At 42.4% G+C, this 23,973-nt stretch overlaps 1 protein-coding gene across 6 annotated transcripts in view; it reads right to left on the bottom strand.

Moving 5' to 3' along the window:
- The window catches only part of ptprk (protein tyrosine phosphatase receptor type K), a 687,062-nt gene that overhangs the window by 161,661 nt on the left and 501,428 nt on the right, over positions 1–23,973 (bottom strand). The gene's annotated exons all lie outside the window — the stretch shown is intronic.

Genomic DNA, 23,973 nt, shown 5'->3' with positions numbered 1-23,973 from the left:
CCTTAACTACCCTTGAGAAAATGGTAGCAATATACTGCAGAAAGCCTCCCACACCGCTGTTGAACAGAGTGTCATCATAGAACGACGAAGGACATGCAAAATATTTCCACGTCCGGGTAGTGAGGAACTCAGGGGAAATTGGCAGGTGATGGCGTTTCCATGTGCTTGCTGCATCCATCCTTCCCTCATACTTATTATGAAAGGAGACTTTTCGTTCCTTTAGGTTTATGCCAGCTCTGACCAGAGCAACTCCAGTCAAGTGTCCTCTCCTCTTTCCTGGAGCTCAAATTACTGAAAAGGGTTCCAGGTTTGGCAGATAGTTGCTGAGGTTGAGGCTAGTAACTACAATGGATCCAGTGCACGGATGGTAGATGAACTAAATATCCATGTGGTGGAAGAGGCAGTAAACTAGCAAGCAGCTTTGTTTATTTGAATTTATTTATTGACATACAGAATGGAGTAGGCCCTTCTGGCTCCTTGAGGTGTGCCGGCCAGCAAATCTCCGATTTAAGCATGGGACAATTTACAATAGCCAACTAACCCACCAACCAGTACATCTTTGGTCTGTGGGAGGAAACTAGAGCACCTGGAGAAAACCCAGTGATGGGGAGAAAGTACAAACTCCTTACATGCAGTGGCGGGAATTGAACCCAGGTTGCTGGTACCGTAAAGCATTGCGCTAATCACTACGCTGCTGTGCCGCTTTGTCCTGCATGATGTAAAGGTCCCTAAAAAATGTTGAAACTATATCCAACCAATGGACACCTTACTTGTGCCTTGTAAATGGTGCAGAGTATTTGAGGTAACAGAAGTTCAGTCACAAGACCCAGTCTCTTAATTGCTCTTATAACCACAGTAATTACATAACTAGTTCAATTCAGTTTGTAGTTAATGGTGGAAATTTATGATGCAGAACTCAGAGATAGTAATGTTGTTGAGGTGCACAGGTAGGCGATTAAGCTCTCACTCTTTGAAGATGAACACTGCCTGATTGTTCTGTTGTACAATATCTGCTGCCAAGTGTCAGCCAGTGTCTGATGCACGCAGTAGGACTGGGGCAACAAATGTGGAATGCTTCATTTGCTGAGGAACTGCAAATGCAAATGATTGCACCCACCTCTGAATTACAATAGAAGAAAGTAACATGTCAGTGTTGATGGTCTGGACAATGCCTTAATGGACTTCTGCAGTGATGTCCTGGGACAAGGACGATCGGCTTCCAACGAACAAAACAATCTTCCATGGTATGAAGTAGTTCCCAACCCCTCCGGGTACTCACTGTGTTCAATTTTACTTATCTGCAGCCCCTTGCTGCCTTTACCTGTCACTTCTCAGCCTCTGTCACTATTTACACTCTTCAATCCTCCACTTGCCTGTCATGCCCTCCTCACTGGGATCAACCCACCTGTTCCTCGCCAACTCCTGCTCCATCCCTTTCCTTTAGCTCTTTATTCAGGCCACCTTCCCTCTACTTTTTTAGTTGAGATGAAGGGCCCTGACACAAAGATTTCACTGTCCATTATCTGCTGAGTTCTTCTGGCACCTTCTTTACTTTACCTTGATCCACACCTAGTCAAATGCTGCTTTAATGTTATGGGCTGACTGCAGAAAGGTGCCAGAAGAGGGCCTGTATCATCATGAAGGATTCCACCCACCCTGCTCACAGACTATTTGTCCCACTCCTGTCAGAGAGGAGGCTGCATGGTGACTAAGCCAGGACCAGCAGACTCACAAACAGTGACTTTCCCCAAGCAGTAAGGTTGATCAACACTTCCACTTTATAATTTCCTGTCAGAGTCACCGTATTGTATGTGTAGCCCCCTGGTAAGCCTCAGGTTTGCTCAACTCGCTTTCGTCTAGGGGGAGCAGCCGTCGGCCCCGCCAAACTGGGTAATCAAGTTTGTGTGGATGCTGTGTGATGTACCCCACCCCGTTCAATAACAGACAATACACCATATGCAATTAAATGATTACACTTTATAGATCTTACTGGAACTATGTAATTAATAGAGATAAAATATAAAAGGAAAATAAAAGGCGCCAAACTTATCAAAGTTCAACCACTTCGTGCACAACAGTTGGAGCTCAAGTAACGGAGTCCTCTTTCCACCATACGACCCCCTCGGACCCCCTCGACCCGCTGCCTGGGACCAACCACGGTGATCGACCAGATGCTCCACACGAGTCTGTCTTCGTCTCCTCAACAACGACCCTGGGTTTCAGACTCCCGCTCAGGGTCGGTCCTGCCGCCTAGCTTACAGCATCACATCTCCTCACTCTGACCCCATCTGCCTTCTGCGCCAAAGCCCGCGAAACACAATAGCTTACAGACACACAAGAAAGAATAACATCTATCCCAATTGGTTCATTCCTCCTCTTATCAATAATATAACCCAAACAAGCAGAGAGAGAAAGAGAACTCCTTACATCGCAGTTATTACAGAAAAGCCAGTTTAATTATAACATAAAAAAGAAGCCATTTTGTTAGCCTTCGCAGTAACATAAAAGAAGAAACCCCTTAGAGTTACAAAATACACATGGACAAAAATGTTAACTGTCCTGTGCTATCACCAGTGGGATCATCAGCTATTTGCTCCGGGAAACTGCCTTTCCCGTCCAAGTCAGCCTTGACACACCAATCATTGGCTGAAGAAAGTATGCTTGATCGTGAGCCTATGTACATACACTCCTGTGCCTAGCATCACTTATGGACATACAATCAGTCTATGTATATAAGCTATCTTATGTCATTGCATGTTTCTTTATCTTCTTGTGCTTTTATGTGCTGCATTGGATCCAGAGTAACAACTAGTTTGTTCTCCTTTATGCTTGGGTACTGGAAAAGCCATTAAAAAATTTTGAACCTTGAATGTCTGGAATTTAGTTCATTGGTCCAGACTTAAACCAAGGCCGACATCAAGTCAGGTGCCAAGCAAACCTGGCCAAATCCAATACTGGACAACAGTGCGAAGGCTGTTGAGTAAATGCCAATTTGTTAGCAATGTTTTTTTGCATTTTCCATTGATCTGCTGATGACTGAGCTTAAACTGATTAGGGTGTAATTCAGACTGGATTTGTCCAACATTTTGCTCAGAGAAATACTACACTTTTGTTAACAGATAAGGAGATATAATGGTGATCTTACACTGGTGTTTAAAGCCACGAGAGGCAGAGATAGGGTGAATGCACCCAGTCTTTTGCCCAAGGTCAAGGTTAAGAACTGGAGGACAAAGGTTTCAGGTGAAAGGGATGAGATTTAATAGGAATCTGAGAGGCAACTTTTCCCATGCAAAGGATAGTATATATATGAAATGACTCTCAGAGGAATTGGTTGAGACAGATACAACATATGGAAAGGATAGGAAAGATTTGCCTGGACATGGGTCAAATGCAGGCAAACTGGACTCACTCAGGTTGGCATCTGTTAAAATGGGAGAGTTGCGCTGAAGGGTCAGTTTCTGTGCTGTATGACCATGACCTGGGATTTCTGCATTAACAATGTTAACATAATTCTGAAAAACTTTAAATCTTTTTCATAATAGTCAATCCTTTATGATGCCCTTGTTGTGCAAGTATGAATGATTTCTGGGTATTTGTGGTGAATAAGCAGCATTGATGCATGGCATCACGTAACTGCAAGGAATGCATGATTTTCCAATAATAACGCGATGATATTTTTACAATATGTTTTCCATTAGAAATTCCAGGGCAAAGGTCATGTCAGTACCTTTTATATCATGGGAACTGACCTACCAAGTTCCTCCCACAGGACTTCTATCCCTGGGAACAAAAGACTTGGGTTTAAACTTTCATTCCATGTAAGGTAAACAATCTTGACTTATTAAAATGAAACAGCAATGAACTATTTGAAGTGCCATCACAAAAAAAATAACAGTTAAAGTTGTACTGCTCATTAGACCATTGTAATTATCTGCAGTTGGAAAACAAAGCTAAAATTTATACGAGATTAATTGTCCAACAGATATGCAAATAAACTAAATGACATTTATAAGGTTTGGAACAACTTCCCCACTTGATCTCCAGGGAGAAAACAATAGAAATCTGCAAAATCTAATTTACATAATTTGCGGTTTTCTCCATCTTCTCCAATTTTGCCAAACTCACTCCGACCTTGATTTGCTTGCTTCTTAATTAGACATTTTTATAATATATAATAAATGTGTACAGACATTCTGATAGTTGATCTCAACTGCATTTTAGCTTTCAAACTCCATAATCCTTAATTCCCTTATCCAACAATCTATGTCAGCCTTTTACAATCTACTTCAGCCTTTTACAATCTGTGTTCAATTTTTACAATGTACTTCAGCCTTTTACATGAGTAATACTCTTGAAGTCCCAGTTTAAGTTCACCTAGCCCTAATGACCACTATTTGCTTCAGCGTGATATCTGCAGAACTTCTCCTTGTCCATTTCAGATTAGAATTCTCAAAGCTTCTAATAATTGTACGCAACTCATACTTCAAGCAAATTCAGAATATTAGAACATAGAACATAGAATAGTACAGCACAGTACAGGCCCTTCGGCCCACAAAGTTGTGCCGACCCTCAAACCCTGCCTCCCATATAACCCCCCACCTTAATTTCCTCCATATACCTGTCTAGTAGTCTCTTAAACTTCACTAGTGTATCTGTCTCCACCACTGACTCAGGCAGTGCATTCCACGCACCAACCACTCTCTGAGTAAAAAACCTTCCTCTAATATCCCCCTTGAACTTCCCACCCCTTACCTTAAAGCCATATCCTCTTGTATTGAGCAGTGGTGCCCTGGGGAAGAGGTGCTGGCTATCCACTCTATCTATTCCTCTTATTATCTTGTATACCTCTATCATGTCTCCTCTCATCCTCCTCCTCTCCAAAGAGTAAAACCCTAGCTCCCTTAATCTCTGATCACAATGCATACTCTCTAAACCAGGTAGCATCCTGGTAAATCTCCTCTGTACCCTTTCCAATGCTTCCACATCCTTCCTATAGTGAGGTGACCAGAACTGGACACAGTACTCCAAGTGTGGCCTAACCAGAGTTTTATAGAGCTGCATCATTACATCGCGACTCTTAAACTCTATCCCTCAATTTATGAAAGCTTATAACACCCTATAAGCTTTCTTAACTACCCTATCTACCTGTGAGACAACTTTCAAGGATCTGTGGACATGTACCCCCAGATCCCTCTGCTCCTCCACACTACCAAGTATCCTGCCATTTACTTTGTACTCTGCCTTGGAGTTTGTATTTCCAAAGTGTACCACCTCACATTTCTCCGGGTTGAACTTCATTTGCCACTTCTCAGCCCACTTCTGCATCCTCTCAATGTCTCTCTGCAATCTTCGACAATCCCCTACACTATCTACAACACCACCAACCTTTGTGTCATCTGCAAACTTGCCAACCCACATCCAGGTCGTTAATAAAAATCACAAAACGTAAAGGTCCCAGAACAGATCCTTGTGGGACACCACTAGTCACAATCCTCCAATCTGAATGTACTCCCTCCACCATGACCCTCTGCCTTCTGCAGGCAAGCCAATTCTGAATCCACCTGGCTAAACTTCCTTGCATCCCATGCCTTCTGACTTTCTGAATAAGCCTACTGTGTGGAATCTTGTCAAATGCCTTACTAAAATCCACATAGATCACATCCACTGCACTACCCTCATCTATATGCCTGGTCACCTCCTCAAAGAACTCTATCAGGCTTGTTGGACATGATCTGCCCTTCACAAAGCCATGCTGACTGTCCCTGATCAGACCATTACACTGAGAACTGTCAACTTAACTCTGTGGGTTCAGAGGATTGGACACAGAACTTTAGACAGAATCAGAATCAGGTTTAATATCACAGGCATATGTTGTGAAATTTGTTAGCTTTGTGGCAGCAATACAATGCAATACATAATAATAGAGGAAAAGAATTGTGAATTACAGTAAGTATTCCTGAATCATTGACTGTGTGCCTTCAGGCTTTAGTACCTCCTTCCTGATGGGAGCAATGAGAAGGAAGCATGCCCTGGGTGATGGGGGTCCTTAATGATGGACACCACCTTTCTAAGATACCACTCCTTTAAGGCGTTCTGGATACTATGGAGGCTAGTGCCCATCTAATTTTACAACAGCTTACTTTGATCCCGTGCAGTAGCCCACACCTCCCCCCATACCAGACAGTGATGCAGCCAGTTAGCTAGTTGACATATTACTACAGCATTTTGAATGAGAAGTCAATTGAGGATCAGTTTTTATATTCAGATGGGTCCAAAAAATTTCACAAGGTGATTTATAAAGGAAGAAGTTTTTACAGTGCATTGTCCAGCAATCATGTACAACCAACATTACTAGTACCAGGGCAAACTGTTACATTGTGGGACCTGGTTGTGTGAAAACAATGCATCGTCTTTGCCTACATAATATGAAGAAAAATATTTCTCCGGTGAAAAATGATATCGTATCCGTTAAATAGGGGCAGTGGCCAATTCTGATTTGATGGAGACAGACGTGAAAGCACAGAGGAACATCTGGAGAAATTTCTGAAATGCTCGTTCGCTGCTGTCATTACTGCATGGTCGGGAATCTTCCGGAGGGAAGGCCTCAAAATCCCCGGCTTTGCCTGCTGGTGGCGACCGAGACTGAGGTCGAATCGTTCGGACAGAGATGGTGCTCAGCACTCGGTGTCGGAGAGCTGATTTGGAGGCTCGAAGTTTTCGGATGACTCAGAGACGGATTGTGGTCGGGCATGGCAGGGAGAGTTTTTCTTCCTTCTCCCGTCTGTGTGAGATGTGGGACATTTGAGAGACCTTGAACTTTTTACTGTGCTCATGGACTTCTTCATCAAGTGATGGTATTGTTGCACTGTTGTAACTATATGTTATATTTATGTGGTTTTGTCAATTTTTTTCAGTCTTGGTCTGTCCTGTGTTTTGCGATATCACACTGGAGGAACATTGTATCATTTCTTAATGCATACATTACTAAATGACAATAAAAGTGGACTGCGGGTCTTCGTAATCTAAAAAAAGTTTTGTAGAAGAGCACAAACTTTACAATTTAAAACAGGGAATGTGCTGTTGTAGCTTTTCTTAACAGTAGGCTGCAAATCAAACTGATAGGGATGAGCATTGATCAAACATCACGTTGAGTTCTAATCAGGAAAATGTTTTCAGATTTCCATCTTTGATGCATTTAACTTGATTTGCTTAACCTATGCAAAAATGTGGAAAAGGATCTAATTGAAGTCAGGTGAGAAAACAGATGACATGAGAGAAGCAAAGCTTATTTAGACATTGTCAAAACCCGTGTTTTTGCCAGTGCTTGAAATCCCTTTCTTTTAATCTTTATCAACTAAGTAGATTTGGCAGTGTGGTTTTATTTTATTGCGCACAGATATCCTGGAGCCAGAATGAGATCTTTGAAGGATCATTAATTGCTTTATAATCATGCCAAGTTTATTGAGAAATAATCTACATTTAGTTACCAAAAATCAATGTGCCATTATCCTACAGTACATTTCGAATTATTATAGGTCCATAATAATTCAGCTATTTCATTTTGTACATTTCGCCTTTTTCTCAGCACAGATTTAACTCAAAAATCAAATTAAAATCTCAACCTGATTTGCTCTATTCTGTAAAACTGAATTGTTTTACTTTCATTCAGTCTAGAATTAAATTCAACACTAATAATACATAATGTAAGTTAAATGTGAGAGTGGGCTGCATTGTTCACACAGGTTTAAATATTTGCATCACATTTAGTGATTGTATCAAACAATAAATAAATTAGCAGCTGATATATTTAGGCGTGAGTGCCTTTGACATGCGCTTGTCGGGGAGGAACCGAAGAAACTGAATAAGTAGCTGTGATTTCCAATAAAATAGCAAGAAGCTGCAGTTTGGTCTGAAGGAGGACAGACTCAAAATTTAGCAACAATACAAAGTGGCCAGTTCATTAGGTACTTGTTTGCTAATGCAAATATTTAATCAGCCAATCATGTGGCAGTAACTTAATGCATAAAAACATGCAGACAAGGTCAAGAGATTTAGTTGCTGTCCAGACCAAACATCAGAATGGGGAAGAAATGTGACCATGGAAGGATTGTTGGTGACAGACGTGTTGGTTTGAGTATCTCAGAATCTGCTGATCTCCTGGGATTTCCATACACGTCAGTCTCTGGAGTTTACAGAGAATGGTGTGAAAAACAAAAGTAATCCAGAAAATCCAAACACGAAGAAATCTGCAGATGCTGGAATTTCAAGCAACACACATAAAAGTTGCTGGTGAATGCAGCAGGCCAGGCAGCATCTCTAGGAAGAAGTACAGTCGACGTTTCGGGCCGAGATCCTTCGTCAGGACTAACTGAAAGAAGAGCTAGTAAGAGATTTGAAAGTGGGAGGGGGAGGGGGAGATCCAAAATGATAGGAGAAGACAGGAGGGGGAAGGATGGAGCCAAGAGCTAGACAGTTGATTGGCATTGACTTCTCAAACTTCCGCTAATGCCCCACCTCCCCCTCGTACCCCATCCGTTATTTATTTATTTATATACACACATTCTTTTTCTCTCTCTCCTTTTTCTCCCTCTGTCCCTCTCACTATACCCCTTGCACATCCTCTGGGCTTCCCCTCCCCCTTTTCTTTCTCCCGAGGCCTCCTGTCCCATGATCCTCTCATATCCCTTTTGCCAATCACCTGTCCAGCTCTTGGCTCCATCCCTCCTCCTCCTGTCTTCTCCTATCATTTTGGATCTCCCCCTCCCCCTCCAACTTTCAACCCTCTTACTAGCTCTTCTTTCTGTTAGTCCTGACAAAGGGTCTCGGCCTGAAACGTCGACTGTCCCTCTTCCTAGAGATGCTGCCTGGCCTGCTGCGTTCACCAGCAACTTTTATGGGTAATCTAGAAAATGGTAGTTCTGTAGGTGAAAACGCCTTGTTAATGAGAGAGATCAGACTGACTGAAGATGACAGAGAGGCAACAGTAACTTAAATAACCTTGTGTTTTTTTTGTGTGCTGCACTGGATCCAGAGTAACAACTATCTGGATTCCAGCATCTGCAGATTTTCACTCGTTTATGATTGGATTACTAACACTGCGAAGTCTCTCCCAGGGGTACCTACGCTGAAGAAGTTTAAATCTTCCCTTCGGGAAGGGTCTTGACCCAAAACATCAAGTGCACGCTTTTGCATAGATGCTGCCTGGCCTGCTGAGTTCCTCCAGCATTTTTTGTGTGTGTTGCTTGGATTTCCAGCATCTGCAGATCTTCTCTTGCTTGTTAACAATTATTTCATTTTCCATTCTGCTTGTGTACTGGAAATGACATAAAACAACACTGATCCTGAATCTTGGTACAATGGAGGTGTGTAGAAGAGCATCTCTGAACGTACAACATGTCAAACTTTGTAGTGGATGGGCTGCAGCAGTAGAAGACCACGAACATCCACTCAGTGGCCACTTTATTAGATAAAGGAGGTACCTAATAAAGTGGTCACTGTGTGTACGTTCTGAATTGCCATTCAGTGTGCAATGTAAGATTTAAGGTTGTAAATTCCTGATATGGATTTATGTCTGTAAATGTGCAAGTAAGCAGCTCAGCGGACAGATGTTCTTAGTGGGATACTGGAGCAGAAAAGGCAGATCTAGGTTTGTGTGATTTTCTGGACATTGCACAGGGCTGCCTGGAATGCACAATTAGTCTCAATAACCTTGGGATAGGGGAGTTGAGCATGATAAGAGGGGAGGAAACCACAATGGAAAGAGCTCAAGTTCTTGTGTTTTCTATTTGCTCTTGCTGAAAATGCATTGCGCATCTGACAGAGTCCAGCTCAGTTTTGATAGGACCCATGGCTACACATTTCTACCCAGGCTCACACAAAGAGTCACCACCTGCTTAAAGTGACGCAGGGCAACCACTTCACTGCAACATTCAAGAATCTTGCCATGAGCATAGCTCACAAGTAATAATTTACTCCAGCTAACCAATCAAAATCCTTCCAGAGATAAAAATACTGTATATTGATAAATGCTCAAAAGATAACACACAGTTTACAAACAGTCTGTGAAAAAGTCTTTCAGCAAGACAATTATTTTAACTTAGTCACTTCTATGTATTTTCAATTCAGGACTTCTTGGCATTTATAAACATTTTGTAAAATCCTGTTTTCAACAAAAAAAATGAAATCCAAGGATTTATTTCACTTTGAATCAGAATTAGAATCAAGTTTAGTATCACTGGCATGGGTCATGAAATTTGTTGTTCTGTGACAACAGCACTTTGCAATACATAATAATAACTATAAATTAGAATAAGAAATATATATTGAAAATTAAATTCAATAAGTAGTGCAAAAAGAGGGAGAGAAATACTGAGGGAGTGTTCATTGTCCATTCAGAAATATGCTGGTAGAGGGGAAGAAGCTGTTCCTGAAATGTTGAACGTGTGTCTTCAGGCCTCTGTACCTCCTCGACGGTAGCAATGACAAGAAGGCATGTCCTGGGTGATGAGGGTCCTTTAATGATAGATACTGCATTTTTGAGGCATCGCCTTTTGAAGGTGTCCTCAGTGTTGGGGAGGTTGGTACCTATGACGGAGCTGGTTGAGTTTATAGTTTTCTGAAGCTTCTTTCAATCCTGTGCAGTGGCCTCTCCATACCACACAGTGATGCAACCAGTTAGAATGTTCTCCATGGTATACCTGCAGATGTTTGCAAGTGTCTTTGGTGACATACCAATTCTCAAACTCCAAATGAAATGTAGCTACTGTTTTGCCTTCTTTGTAAATGCATCAATATGTTGGGTCCATGATAAATCCTCAGATGTGTTGATACCCAGGAACTTGAAAATGCTCACCCTTTCCACTTGATTCTTCGATGAGGACTGGCATGTGTCCCCTCGACTTCCCCTTCTTGAAGCCCACAATCAATTCCTTGGTCTTACTGAAGCTGAGTGGAAGGTTGTTGCTGCGATACCACTCAACCGGCTCCCGGATACCTCCGTGTCGCATTTCTCTAATTATGCCAGCAATAGTAGTGTCGTCAAAAAATTTATAAATGGAGCTTGAGCTGTGCCTAGCCGCACTATTGTGGGAGTAGAGAAAGTGCATAAAAGGCACTGAGCTCGTCTGGGAGAGAAGAATCACAGCCATTTATGATGTTAGGTTTTGCCTTACAGGAAGTAATGGCCTGCAAATCCTGCCAGAGCTGTCGTGCATCCAATTCTGTCTCCAACCTCAACTGGAATTGTCTTTTTTTTCTCCCTTAAAATAGCCTTCCAAAGGTCATGCTTGAACCTCTTGTCTCATTCTGGATCAGCAGTCTTGAACACCACCGATCTAACCCTCAGCAGACTATGAATCTCCTGGTTCATCCACAACTTTTAGTTTGAGCATGTTCAGCAAGTTCTCAGACACTCATCCCACACAGGTCTTGATGAAGTCGGTGACAATTGTGGCATATTCATTCAGACTCGAAGATGTATCCCTGAATATTGTTCAGTCCATCAACTCAAAGCAGTTTTCTATGTGTCTTAACCAGACCTTTTTGGTCCTCATCACTGCTGCTGCAGTCTTTAGTCATTGCCAGAACGCCGGGAGTGGAAGTGCAGCCAGGTGATTGGACTTTCCAAAGCGAGGGCGTAGGACAGCATGGCAAGTGATCTTAAGTGTGCAAAGCCAAGCATGTTGGCCTCTCTGGAGGGAATGAATGCTTAGGATGGTAGGGGGAAATGGTAAACAAACAGGTAGAAGATTGGGTCTGAGAGGATAAATGGATGATAAAATGGCAGAGCAGCTAAGTTAAGTACTCAAATTCAAAGTGCCTTAACCCCATTTACACTGTTTTTGTTTCCAGTCAGGCCACAACCTATCTTCTGCTTCTAGAACATTAATTTTATTCAGGCCCATCTCCCTTCACTCTAAGTTTGAGAATAACCAATGAGGCAGCTGTGGGCATGTTCTGCAAGCCTGAAGGCCTCTACCCTTGATATATCTACCCTTCTCTTTGTGTCTACATCCAAGGTAAGTCAAGCTGTATTGTCTTTCACTACTTTTGAGATCTGAGTGAGGCTAGAAAGGTCAGTATTTACTAACTCACCCCTAACCACCCTTGAAGAAGTGGTGATGAACTGCCTTCGCCATAGAACATAGAACACAGAAAACCTACAAGATAGAAAACCACTGTAATCTTTCTGGTGACGGTATTCCCTACAATGCAGGTGGATACGGAATTCCAACTTTTAGGAAGCAAGGAACAACAACACTCTTTCAGATCATCAGGACTCGTGGTGGTAAAGGTCAGCTGTTTGAGGTCTTTGCTACATATATGTGTAATCATAGTGTATTTTGCAGATTGTACGAACTATAACTAGTCGTGGAGGGAATGAATGTTTGGAATGGTAGGGGGAAATGGCAATCAAACAGACAGGAGATTGGGGCTGAGAGGAGAGACGGATCAGACACGATGAAATAGCAGAACAGACTCGATGGGCCTTATGGTCTCATGGGCCTGAACAGTGCCGTTATTTGAGAGTTGCAGGAGCCACACTCATCCCGGTTTGTCAAGGATCTTTGATCCATGATGTGTGCCTTGCAGATGGCAGAAAAGCTTTAGGTATCAGAAGATAAATCAGGACTCAGGATACAGAAGTTCAAAGTACATTTATCATCAGGAGTTGACTAGGCTGAACTCCTGCCTCAGCAAGGACCTGGACCCATTGCAATATGCCTATCACCACAATACGTCAACAGCAGACACAATCTCCATTGCTCTTCACATGGCTTTAGACTACCTGGACAACACAAACACCTATGTCAGGATGCTGTTCATTGACTACAGCTCAGCATTTAATACCATCATTCCCATAATCTTGATTGAGAAGTTACAGAACCTGGGCCCCTGTACTTCCTTCTGCAATTGGATCCCCAACTTCCTAACCGGAAGACCTCAGTCTGCACAGGATGGGTGAAAATATATTCTCCTCGCTGACAATCAACACTAGTGCACCTCGGGGTGTGTGCTTAGCCCACTGATCTACTCTCTATATACACATGTGGTTAGGCATGGCTCAAATACCATCTATAGATTTGCTGATGATACAACCATTGTTGGTAGAATCTCAGGCGGTGATGAGAGGGCGTACAGGAGTGAGATATGCCAACCAGTGAAGTGGTGTCGCAGCAACAACCTGGCACTCAACATCAGTAAGATGAAAGAGCTGACTGTGGACTTCAGGAAGGGTAAGACGAAGGAACACAAACTAATCCTCATAGAGGGATCAGAAGTGGAGAGAGTGAATAGCTTCAAGTTCCTGGGTGTCAAGACCTAACCTGGTCCCAGCATATCGATGCAGTTATAACGAAGGCAAGACAGTGACTATATTTCATTAGGAATTTGAAGAGATTTAGTATGTCAATAAATACACTCAAGAACTTCTATAGATGTACCATGGAGAGCATTCTGACAGGCTACATCACTGCCTGGTATGGGGAGGCTACTGCACAGGACTGAAAGAAGCTGCAGAAGGTTGTAAATCTAATCAGTTTCATCTTGGATTATAGCCTACAAAGTACCCAGGACATCTTCAAGAAGTGGTGTCTCCGAAAGGCAGCATCAATTATGAAGGGCATGCCCTTATCAGGCAACAGCTACAGAAGCCTGAAGGCACACACTCAGCGATTCAGGAACAGCTTCTTCCCCTCCGCCATCCGTTTCTTAAATGGACATTGAACCCATGAACACTACCTCACTTTTTTAATATACATTATTTTTGTTTTTGCATGATTTTAGTCTATTCAATATACATATACTGTCAATTGATTTACTTATTTATTGTGTTTTTTCTTCTTCTCTATTATGTATTGTATTGAACTGCTGCTGCTAAGTTAACAAATTTCATGGCAATGATGATAATAAACCTGGTTCTGATTCAAAGTACATAAACATTATATATCATTATACATTTACTGATAAACTTTTCACAGCGTTTTCAACCGGCCAACCAGATCATGACATCTAATCAATATCTATTCAAACCCCAGAGGAGTATATAAACTGGCATTCTGAGAAGACAACATCCACAACTGCACCTGATAATTGTTTCTTAGTTGGAGCTGAAATGTCTGCAAACATTTTGCCAAGCCTGGCGATCAACCAAACTTTCAAACATCCTTGAGATTTGTCTCCTTACAGGCAGCCACAAATCAAGAAACTGAAAAGAACCCATTAAAAAAGATCAACAATACTGAACGCGCAGAGAGAGAGAGAAAAAAATTGTGCAAACAATAAAAGCAAGCAAACAGCATTCAGAACAAAAGTGAGTCCATAGACACGAAGCCCAGAACAGCCAGAGCAGGCCCACACCCTCAGCTCATCACACAGTGGAGAAAAATGTTAGGGAGTAGCGAGCAGTACTGGCCCAACATGTCCCTGCCTCCGGTCATCTTTCCAATCCATCCGGCCTGGCGATTGAACTGTCCAAACATTGGGTCGCTCCGCTGCAGTGACACGCTCTGGGCCTGGGCACCGTTGCCGTGTTTCCGACTGGCACCTAGATGGACCTGACCTTGCTTTCGGTTTCAGCGGATGGGCCCTGAAACTCCTCTGCTCCGATTGTTCAGTCTTTGTCAGTTTATAGCCTCGTCTGCTGCTGCGAGGCCACACCCAGGTTGGAGGCACGACACCTTAAATTCTGTTTGGGTAGCCTCCAACCTGATGGAATGAACATCAATTTCTTGAACTTCTGCTAATGGCCCCCACTCTCCTTCACCAATCCCCATTTCCCTCTCTCACCTTATCTCCTTACCTATCCATCACTTCCCCTGGTGTTCCTCTCCCTTCCCTTTCTTCCATGGCTTTCTGTCCTCTTCTGTCAGATTCCCCCCTTCTCAGTCCCTTTATCTCTTTCACCAATTGACTTCCCAGCTCTTTACTTCACCCCTTCCCATCTCCCAGTTTCAACAATCACTTACTACCTTGTGTTTCTCCCTCCCCTTTCCCCACCTTACTCCAGTCCTGATGAAGCATCTGGTCCCAAAACGCCAAATGTTTACTCTTTTCCATAGATGCTGCCTGGCCTGCTGACTTCCTCCTGCATTTCGTGTGTGTTGCTTGAACACAAAACCAATGTTTTATATAACCAATGTTTGACAGCAATTGCAGTAACTATTATTTATTTCTGACCCAACAAATCACCCTATTTCTTCAGCCCCATCCAGGTAATCTTTATTGACAATGGACCTTACTTCCCTCTCCATTCTACTTGTGTTTCAAATGTTTGTGTCAGCCAAAAGCTATAAAAGGCTTGGGTGAATTAAAATCAAATGCTACTGAACGTTAAAAAGAGCAAAGTCATGATTTATTTTAACAGCTCTGCTTGAAAATTCACTCTCTATATTTTTCAACTTCCCAAATGCCTCATTCCACTGACCCAGCCATTTTATGTATCGGCATGGTAACAATATGTAACATTCAACATCAAGATATATGTACGTTCCAAGAAAGGTATCAACAGCACCACAGGCCTGTGGCTCGAAACATCTTTCAACATACATCAACCAGAACCCATAGCGTGTGATAAAGAAAGCTTTGTTGTTAAGAAAAACTGGTACAGCAAATGCAGGCGTCTGAGAGCAGAATGTGCTGCCTCTGAATCTGGTCGGCTCAGAAGCTGTTATTTATTTATTTATTTATTGAGATGCAGCACAGAATAGCCCCTTCTCACTCTTCAAGCTGTGCCACCCAGCAACCCCCGATTTAACCCTAGCCTAATCGCGGGACAATTTACTATGACCAATGAATCAATCAATCGATACGTCTTTGAAACGTGGGAGGAAACCCACATGGTCATGGAGTGAACATACAAATTCTTTACAGGCAGCGGCAGGAATTGAACCCGGATCACTGGTACTGTGAAGCGTTGTGCAAACACTATACCACCGTGATTACTGGACCCAGCCAAGGCAGGATTACTAAGAATAATGTGGCTCAATACAAGATCGATATAAACTCAATGACATAGACACATGGCTGAGTACCTAGAAATGGAAGACTAATTTTTTTCACTCACTGGACAGAGAGACGATGCGGCAAACCAAAAACAAGCCCACAGCTGGATCCTGCAGCAAGTTTTTTGCCAAATGAGTGAAAGCAATGGAAGGAAGAATTTTCTCCTGGAATCCAGCTGGGAATTTCGAACAAAGAAGATACACACTAATGAAGATGTTACTATACCTGATTGGTTGCTGAGGTAGAAAGTATGGTTGATAAAATAGGTCTACCAGTGAGTCTCTGACAAAGCATCCAACTCTTCTTGCAATGAAATGGTGGACAGATTCAGGTTTATACAGAAGAATCCAAACAAACGGGCAGAACAGTAGCCTGAACAGGTGGCACTGTAGCATGGCAATATCCAGATGAAAGGCCCAAAGCATTGTTGAGGATCCCTACCACCCATCCCACAATCTCTTTGACCCACTACTCTCAGGAAGGGGGTACAGGAGCATCAGGACTAGGACTGCCAGACTGGTCACAGCTTCTTCCCTCAGGTAGTGAGAATAATGAATATCTTGCCACCACCGAGGTCCCATCACTAGGGCAGCAAGCTGTTTACTATACATTAACAATTTACCTATACATGCATTTTGAATTATGTTTTATTAACTTATTTATGGTAATTCTTGGTTTATGTACTGTATGCAATATGTCTTGTGGGTGCACCATGGTCTGGAGGAAGATTGTTTCAATTGATTGCATGTATGTACAGTCAGATGACTATAAATTTTAACTTGAACTTTACAAAGTCAGCTGTAAAACAGATCGGAGATCAATTCTCATCATTGTCCGTAAGGAGTTTTCAGTTCTCCCTGTGACCACGTGTGTTTCTTCCAGATGTTCCGGTTTCCCCCCCACTTTCCAAGGGGTTAGGATTAGTAAGCTGTGGACAAGCTATGTTGGCATTGGAAGCATGGGGATACCTGTGGATTGCCCCAAATGTTCTCGGATGTGTTGATCACTGACACAAAATTATGCATTTCAGTCTGTGTTTTGATGCACATGTGACAAATGAAGCTAATCTTTGAAGTTAATCTTGGTATTTGACGTATACTGGACTGAGCAAGCTGCTGGCTGCAATTCGCAACTTTGGAGATGTGAGAGACCTGTCGAGATCTGGCAAAGTGAGTTAAATATTTCTGATGGTCAACAAAATGGATTTTGTTATAATCAGCACCATAATATGAAAAACATGAATTACAGTACCTTAAGTACTGAATTAAACATAATACCTATGGATCAAAATAAATGCATCATTCAGTGAAATGTCTCTACACTGCATGTTGATCATGGAATCACTATAGTCCAAGTGAGAACTTTATACTACTTCTTACTTATTTATGTCTGGACAATATTCCCCATAAGGCTTGCAATACAGATAGAATATCGAAGACCGAAATGTGTCAATGGTATAATTAGTGTAATTCAGCCCTATTTCAAAGTTGCGCATAGTCCTTTAGACAAAATGTTTAGCCATTTAGGAGGGACATGTGTAGAAATAACTGCATAGTTAATTGCAGTGTCTTTGTAATATGGGCCAAGAACACACACACACACAGACCAAATATAGTTAGGTGACCATTGTGTGCAGTTCTGTTCACCTAACTATAGGAAGGATATCAGTAAGATTGAAAGAGTGCAGAGAAAATTTACTAGGATGTTGCCGGGTCTTCAGGAGTTGAATTACAGGGAAAGATTGAACAGGTTAGGACTTTATTCCTTGCAGCATAGAAGAATGAGGAGGGATTTGATAGAGGTTTACAAAATTATGAGGGGTATAGACAGAGTAAATACGAGTAGGCTCTTTCCACTTAGGTTAGGAGAGATAAATACGAGAGGATATGGCTTTAGGGTGAAAAGGGAAAGGTTAAGGGGGAACTTCTTCACTCAGAGAGTGGCGTGAGTGTGGAACAAGCTGCCATCTGACGTGGTAAATGCAGGCTCACTCTTAAGTTCTAAGAATAAATTGGACAGATACCTGGATGGGAGAGGTCTGGAGGGTTATGGACTGGGTGCAGGTCAATGGGACTAGCGGAATAAAGTTTTGGCACACACTAGAAGGGCCGAATGGCCTGTTTTCTGTGCTGTACTGTTTTATGGTTCTATGGTTCAAAGGTCACTTTAACATCAGGACTGGTAAATTGTGGCAATCATAGTTTTAGCACATTTATTTAATTGTTTATGGTACTGGACCTTTTTGGCCCAATTAGCCCACATTTCTTAATTACACCCACGTCATCAATTAACCTAGTAAGTGGTACTTCTTTGGAAGGTGGAGAAAAAAATCGAAACAACTGGAGGAAAACAACATGGTCATGAGAGTATGTACGTACTCCCTTTGGGCGCCATGATAGCGTAGCGGCTAATGCGATGCTGTTACAGTTCGGGGCGCCAGAGATTGGAGTTGAATACCAATGTCATTGGGAAGGAATTTGTATGTCCTCCTTGTGAACGTTTAGGTTTCCTCCGGGAGCTCCAGCTTCCTCCCACAGCCCAAAGACACAACAGTTAGGCGGTTAATCAGACTTTGTAGATTATCCTGTAAGTAGGCTAGGGTTAAATTGGTGGGTTGCTGGTGGTGCTGCTCAAAAACCCAGAAGAGCCTATTCCAATTAATTAATTAATTAGACTTCTTACAGGCAGCAGCGGGAATTGAACCTGAGTCGCCGTAGTAGTATTAAGCCTAAAAGAGCTCGTAAGGGTGTTACACTTAGCATAAAACTAGACATAATTCAGCGTTTCGATCGTGGTGAACGAAGTAAGGACAACGTGAGCTTGGCTTGTGGAAGTTGACGAAGATGATGTTGAAGAGGTTTTTGCATCCCATGACCAAGAGCTGATAGATGAAGAGCTGATGCAATTGGAAGAGGAAAGGATAACAATCGAAACCGAATGCAGTAGCGAACTGACCGAAAGTGAAGTCATCCAGGAACTGAAAGTGAAGCAACTGCGTGAGATTTTCACTGCAATGATAAAGTACGACTTTAATTTTGAAAGGGTACATCGGATTAGGGCATATTTGTAAGATGGTTTGAGTGCTTACAAAGAACTGTATGATCTAAAAATGTGCGAGGCTAAGCAGTCAAGCAAGCCTTCCACATCAGCCACAGCAGATGACGAACTTCGACCTTCGACATCGAGGCAGGCAGACATAGAAGAAGATGACCTGCCTCCCTGATGGAAACAGATGACGATGAGATGACATCTCAGTGTCCCACCACCCCAAACACCGGGCCGCGGACCGATACATTGCCACGGAGAATGCAGCGGTAGCCGGTTCGTGGAGAATGCAGCGGTGGCCAGGACGCACCCAGCACGTCTTTAAGAAAAAAGCCGAAATAAACAAGCAAATTAATTAGGTGCCGCCCGGCACGTAAATGTCAGCCCAGATCAGAACCGATTGCCGATTGCGTCGCCTCTGATCTGGGCTGATATTTACCTGCTGGGCGGCACCTAATTAATTAGCTTGTTTATTTTGGCTTTTTTCTTAAAGATGTGCTGGGTGAGTCCTGGCCACCGTTGTACCGCTGCATTCTTCGCGGATCGGTATCAGTTCGCTGCCCAGAGGGTGGGGGCCACTGCACCACCCCAACTTCCGACAACTCAGCCTAACACACCATCATCAGTGTGCTCGGTGCTGCCTTCCTGATTCCCATAAGTGATACTACACTGTACATACATTATTTCTACTTTATATAGGCTGTGTATTTTTATGCATTATTTGGTATGATTTGGCAGCTTCATAGCTTAAAGGTTACTGGAGAGTGGTTTTGCCGAGAGTGCTTGCGTGAGATTTTCGCTACGGAGAACAGTGCAACAATGATTGCAGAAAAGTACTTCTACTTTATATAGGCTGTGTATTTATCATATCATTCCTGCTTTTACTATATGTTACTGTTATTTTAGGTTTTATGTGTTATTTGGCATGACTTGGTAGGTTATTTTTGGGTCTGCCAACGCTCACAAATTTTTCCCATATAAATAAATGGTAATTGCTTCTTCACTTTATGACATTCGGGCTTACGAACCGTTTCATAGGAATGCTCTACCTTCGGATGGCGGGGGAAACCTGCAGTAGCATTTTATGGACCAAAATGGTTAGTGCATTTCTTAATCGAATTTATGCTGGAATGAAATAATTACAAAATAAGTAATGACCTGGGGCTTCTTTTCATTTTGGGAAAAGAAATTCCAATTGTATATAATAAACAGATACAATTCTAAATCTCAGTTTTGTTATGACAGATAGAATCGACATTTACTTAAGGGCTGGCACTTAGGCAGAATAATTAGTTTTGAGGGTATATTCACAATTGCACAATAGGCATTGCGTCAGCTACAGATTTAAAAATGAATGGGAGTCCCAATTGCTGGTTCTCTGTTTAATGCATCCTATGGAATTGCCTCAGTTTGAAATTGAAAAGTAGGTAGGAAGGGAAGAACCAAGTTTTGTTTTAGACTTTCTTCATGCTCCTGAGTCTGTGTTTAATCTCATTAATAGTTTAGCATAAAATTCTTTTGTGGACCATTTCAATGGAAGCACTGAATCTTTTAAAATAGATGAACCTATCATTTTACTAAATCAGCAAAGGAATTTTATAGCAATGCACCGATATTGAGTTGTGGAATCTCAACCCATTAATATCGCTCGGTCACCAAAATTTTCATTTCTTTACACCATTCCGAAACAAATGCTTAAATCTGTGCAATTTGAGAACCTTGATTACAATTTAACACAGAAGCTGCTTTAAAAATCTTTCTAATCAATCATCATCATTATGTGCTGTGTCGTATGACGTGGGTGATTGTAGTTTTTGACCATGATTGTTCTTGGCAAATTCTTCTACAGAAGTGGTTTGCCATTTCCTTCTTTTCAGCAGTGACTTTACAAGACAGGTGAACCCAGCCCTTATCAATATTCTTCGGAGATTGCCTGGTGTCAGTGGTCGCATAAACAGGATTTGTGATATGCACCAGCTGCCAATACAACCGTCCACCACCTTCTCCAAATGGCTTCTCGTGACCCTGATCGAGGGGGGCTAAACAGTTGCTGTGCCTTGTCCAAGGGTGACCTGCAGGCTAGCACAGGCAAGGAGCACCTTACACCTCCTTTGGTAGTGACACTCTGCCACTCTTCAATACTAATCAATACACACTTAAGATGCAGCAAATAATTTTGCAGTTATGGAACATAATCAAATTGATCTAACTGGGTAGGGAATAAATGCATCACTGATTGAAATTTTTTAAAAACATAATAGAGCTGAGCCAACATGCATCACCTATTGCTGTTCTTGTATTACTTGTGTTAGAATGTTAACAGTACTGGACAGGCCATTCAGACTCATAAAGACTTCAGTCATGTCTCCCCTCCGATTCGGATGCTCTAAGGAGAATATTGTTCATTGTATCCTATAGCTCATAGCCTCTATTCCAGGCAACGTCCTGGTAAAGTTCATCTGCACCTTTTCCACAATCCCCATATCCTTCCTACAAGGGGACGACCAGAATTGCACACAATACTCCACGTGTGGGATGACTAAAGCTTTATATAGCTGCAGTAAAGGCATCCGTTAATCTTGCGAGACCATGGATCTGCGCCTGGAAAGTCTTCACTCTCCAGGGCACAGGCCTGGGCAAGGTTGTATGGAAGACCAGCAGTTGTCCATGCTGCAAGTCTCCCCTCTCCACGACACCGATGTTGTCCAAGGGAAGGGCATTAGGACCCATACAGCTTGGCACCAGTGTCGTCAGAGCAATGTGTGATTAAGTGCCTTGCTCAAGGACACAACACATTCCCTCAGCTGACCTTCAAGACACTAGTCCAATGCCTTAACCACTTGACCACGTGCCCACACAAAGCTGCAGTATGGCTTCCTTAAAGTGCTATCATGGCTTTATAAACTCAAATTAAAAATTATGAAAATAGTTGGTAGTTTTCACTGTCTTTTTGAGAGAGAGAAAGTGTGCACTGAGCAAGCCAATGCAGTCACCCAGTTTCTGCGAGTAGGTAAGCCAACGATCTTCCATGAAAACCAGTACGGTACAAATTACAAACTAGGATCCTACTCATCAGCCCTCAATTGCTCATTTGGCATTGGTGAGCATTGAAAGAACAAATTAATATTAAAATGTTAACATTGAAAAAGAACTACAGAGGTTTTTCAGAAGCAGAATTTGTCAAAAGTTCATGAGGTCACTGGTGGGACAGAATCATATAGGTACACCTGAAGAGGCATATATGAAGGAATGGTGTCCTTGGGGATTAGAGAAGGTGGCAACATGTGGATGGGTGAGATAATGGAGAGACACAAATAAGTTAAAACATTGACTTTCAAAGTGGATGGTTTGAAGGAAGTCAACAATGAGGTCTGGAAAATGGTTGTTATCTTGAGCAGAACAGAATCAGATGATGAACTGTGAGTCAAATTGGATAAGATTGCAAAGGGGCTGTTTTTGTGATAGGGATTGAAAGGATAGTTTATTAGTTCACTGTTTTTAAATGCTACCGCTGATGCGGAAAGAGACCACTGCAAAACAAATTTCCTGTGTTTCTTTTATCAAATATTTAACTCATTAGCTTTTAAAATGTCATTGCTGACTCTGTCACTTTGTGACCTCTATCAACAGCTGAGCCGTCACTTGCATGCTGAACAAGCAAGGGTATCAGAAATCCCTTCCATCTGCAACAGTAACACTAGGTGGAAAGGCCAGAACAGTGACATATAGCAAGAGCCAGATGTCCAAAGGTCCTGGCTTGGTTTGTTCTGGGATGATAAAGCAATCCTTTTGTTTTTATTGAGAATTCTTTATAAAAACATTCAAACCAAAGTCTTTGGAGTCCAACTCCGCCAAGATATAAAAGCAAACTCAAAAGAGAAAGTTATAAATGTTACCTTCTGAAAGCTCTGCTGCAGTATAACCACATGCTGTGATTCTTAGTCATAGTCATACTTTATTGATCCCGGGGGAAATTGGTTTTCGTTACAGTTGCACCATAAATAATTAAATGGTAATAAAACCATAAATAGTTAAATAGTAATATGTAAATTATGCCAGTAAATTATGAAATGTCGAGGACCAGCCTATTGGCTCAGGGTGTCTGACCTTCCAAGGGAGGAGTTGTAAAGTTTGATGGCCACAGGCAGGAATGACTTCCTATGACGCTCTGTGTTGCATCTCGGTGGAATGAGTCTCTGGCTGAATGTACTCCTGTGCCCACCCAGCACATTATGTAGTGGATGGGAGACATTGACCAAGATGGCATGCAACTTAGACAGCATCCTCTTTTCAGACACCACCGTGAGAGAGTCCAGTTTCATCCCCACAACATCACTGGCCTTACGAATGAGTTTGTTGATCCTGTTGGTGTCTGTTACCCTTAGCCTGCTGTCCCAGCACACAACAGCACACATGATAGCACTGGCCACCACAGACTCGTAGGACATCCTCAGCATTGTCCGGCAGATGTTAAAGGACCTCAGTCTCCTCAGGAAATAGAGATGGCTCTGACCCTTCTTGTAGACAGCCTCAGTGTTCTTTGGCCAGTCCAGTTTATTGTCAATTCGTATCCCCAGGTATTTGTAATCCTCCACCATGTCCACACTGACCCCCTGGATGGAACAGGGGTCACCGGTGCCTTAGCTCTCCTCAGGTCTACCACCAGCTCCTTAGTCTTTTTCACATTAAGCTGCAGATAATTCTGCTCACACCATGTGACAAAGTTTCCTACCGTAGCCCTGTACTCAGCCTCATCTCCCTTGCTGATGCATCCAACTATGGCAAAGTCATCCGAAAACTTCTGAAGATGACAAGACTCTGTGCAGTAGTTGAAGCTCAAGGTGTAAATGGTGAAGAGAAAGGAAGACAAGACAGTCCCCTGTGGAGCCCCAGTGCTGCTGATTACTCTGTCAGACACACAGTGTT

The sequence above is a fragment of the Mobula birostris genome, chromosome 2, assembly GCF_030028105.1.
Source record: "Mobula birostris isolate sMobBir1 chromosome 2, sMobBir1.hap1, whole genome shotgun sequence".
In the NCBI taxonomy this organism is placed as follows: Eukaryota; Metazoa; Chordata; class Chondrichthyes; order Myliobatiformes; family Myliobatidae; genus Mobula; species Mobula birostris.
The sequence above is the reverse complement of the archived record's forward strand: the minus strand, read 5'-3'. Positions and strand labels throughout refer to the sequence as shown.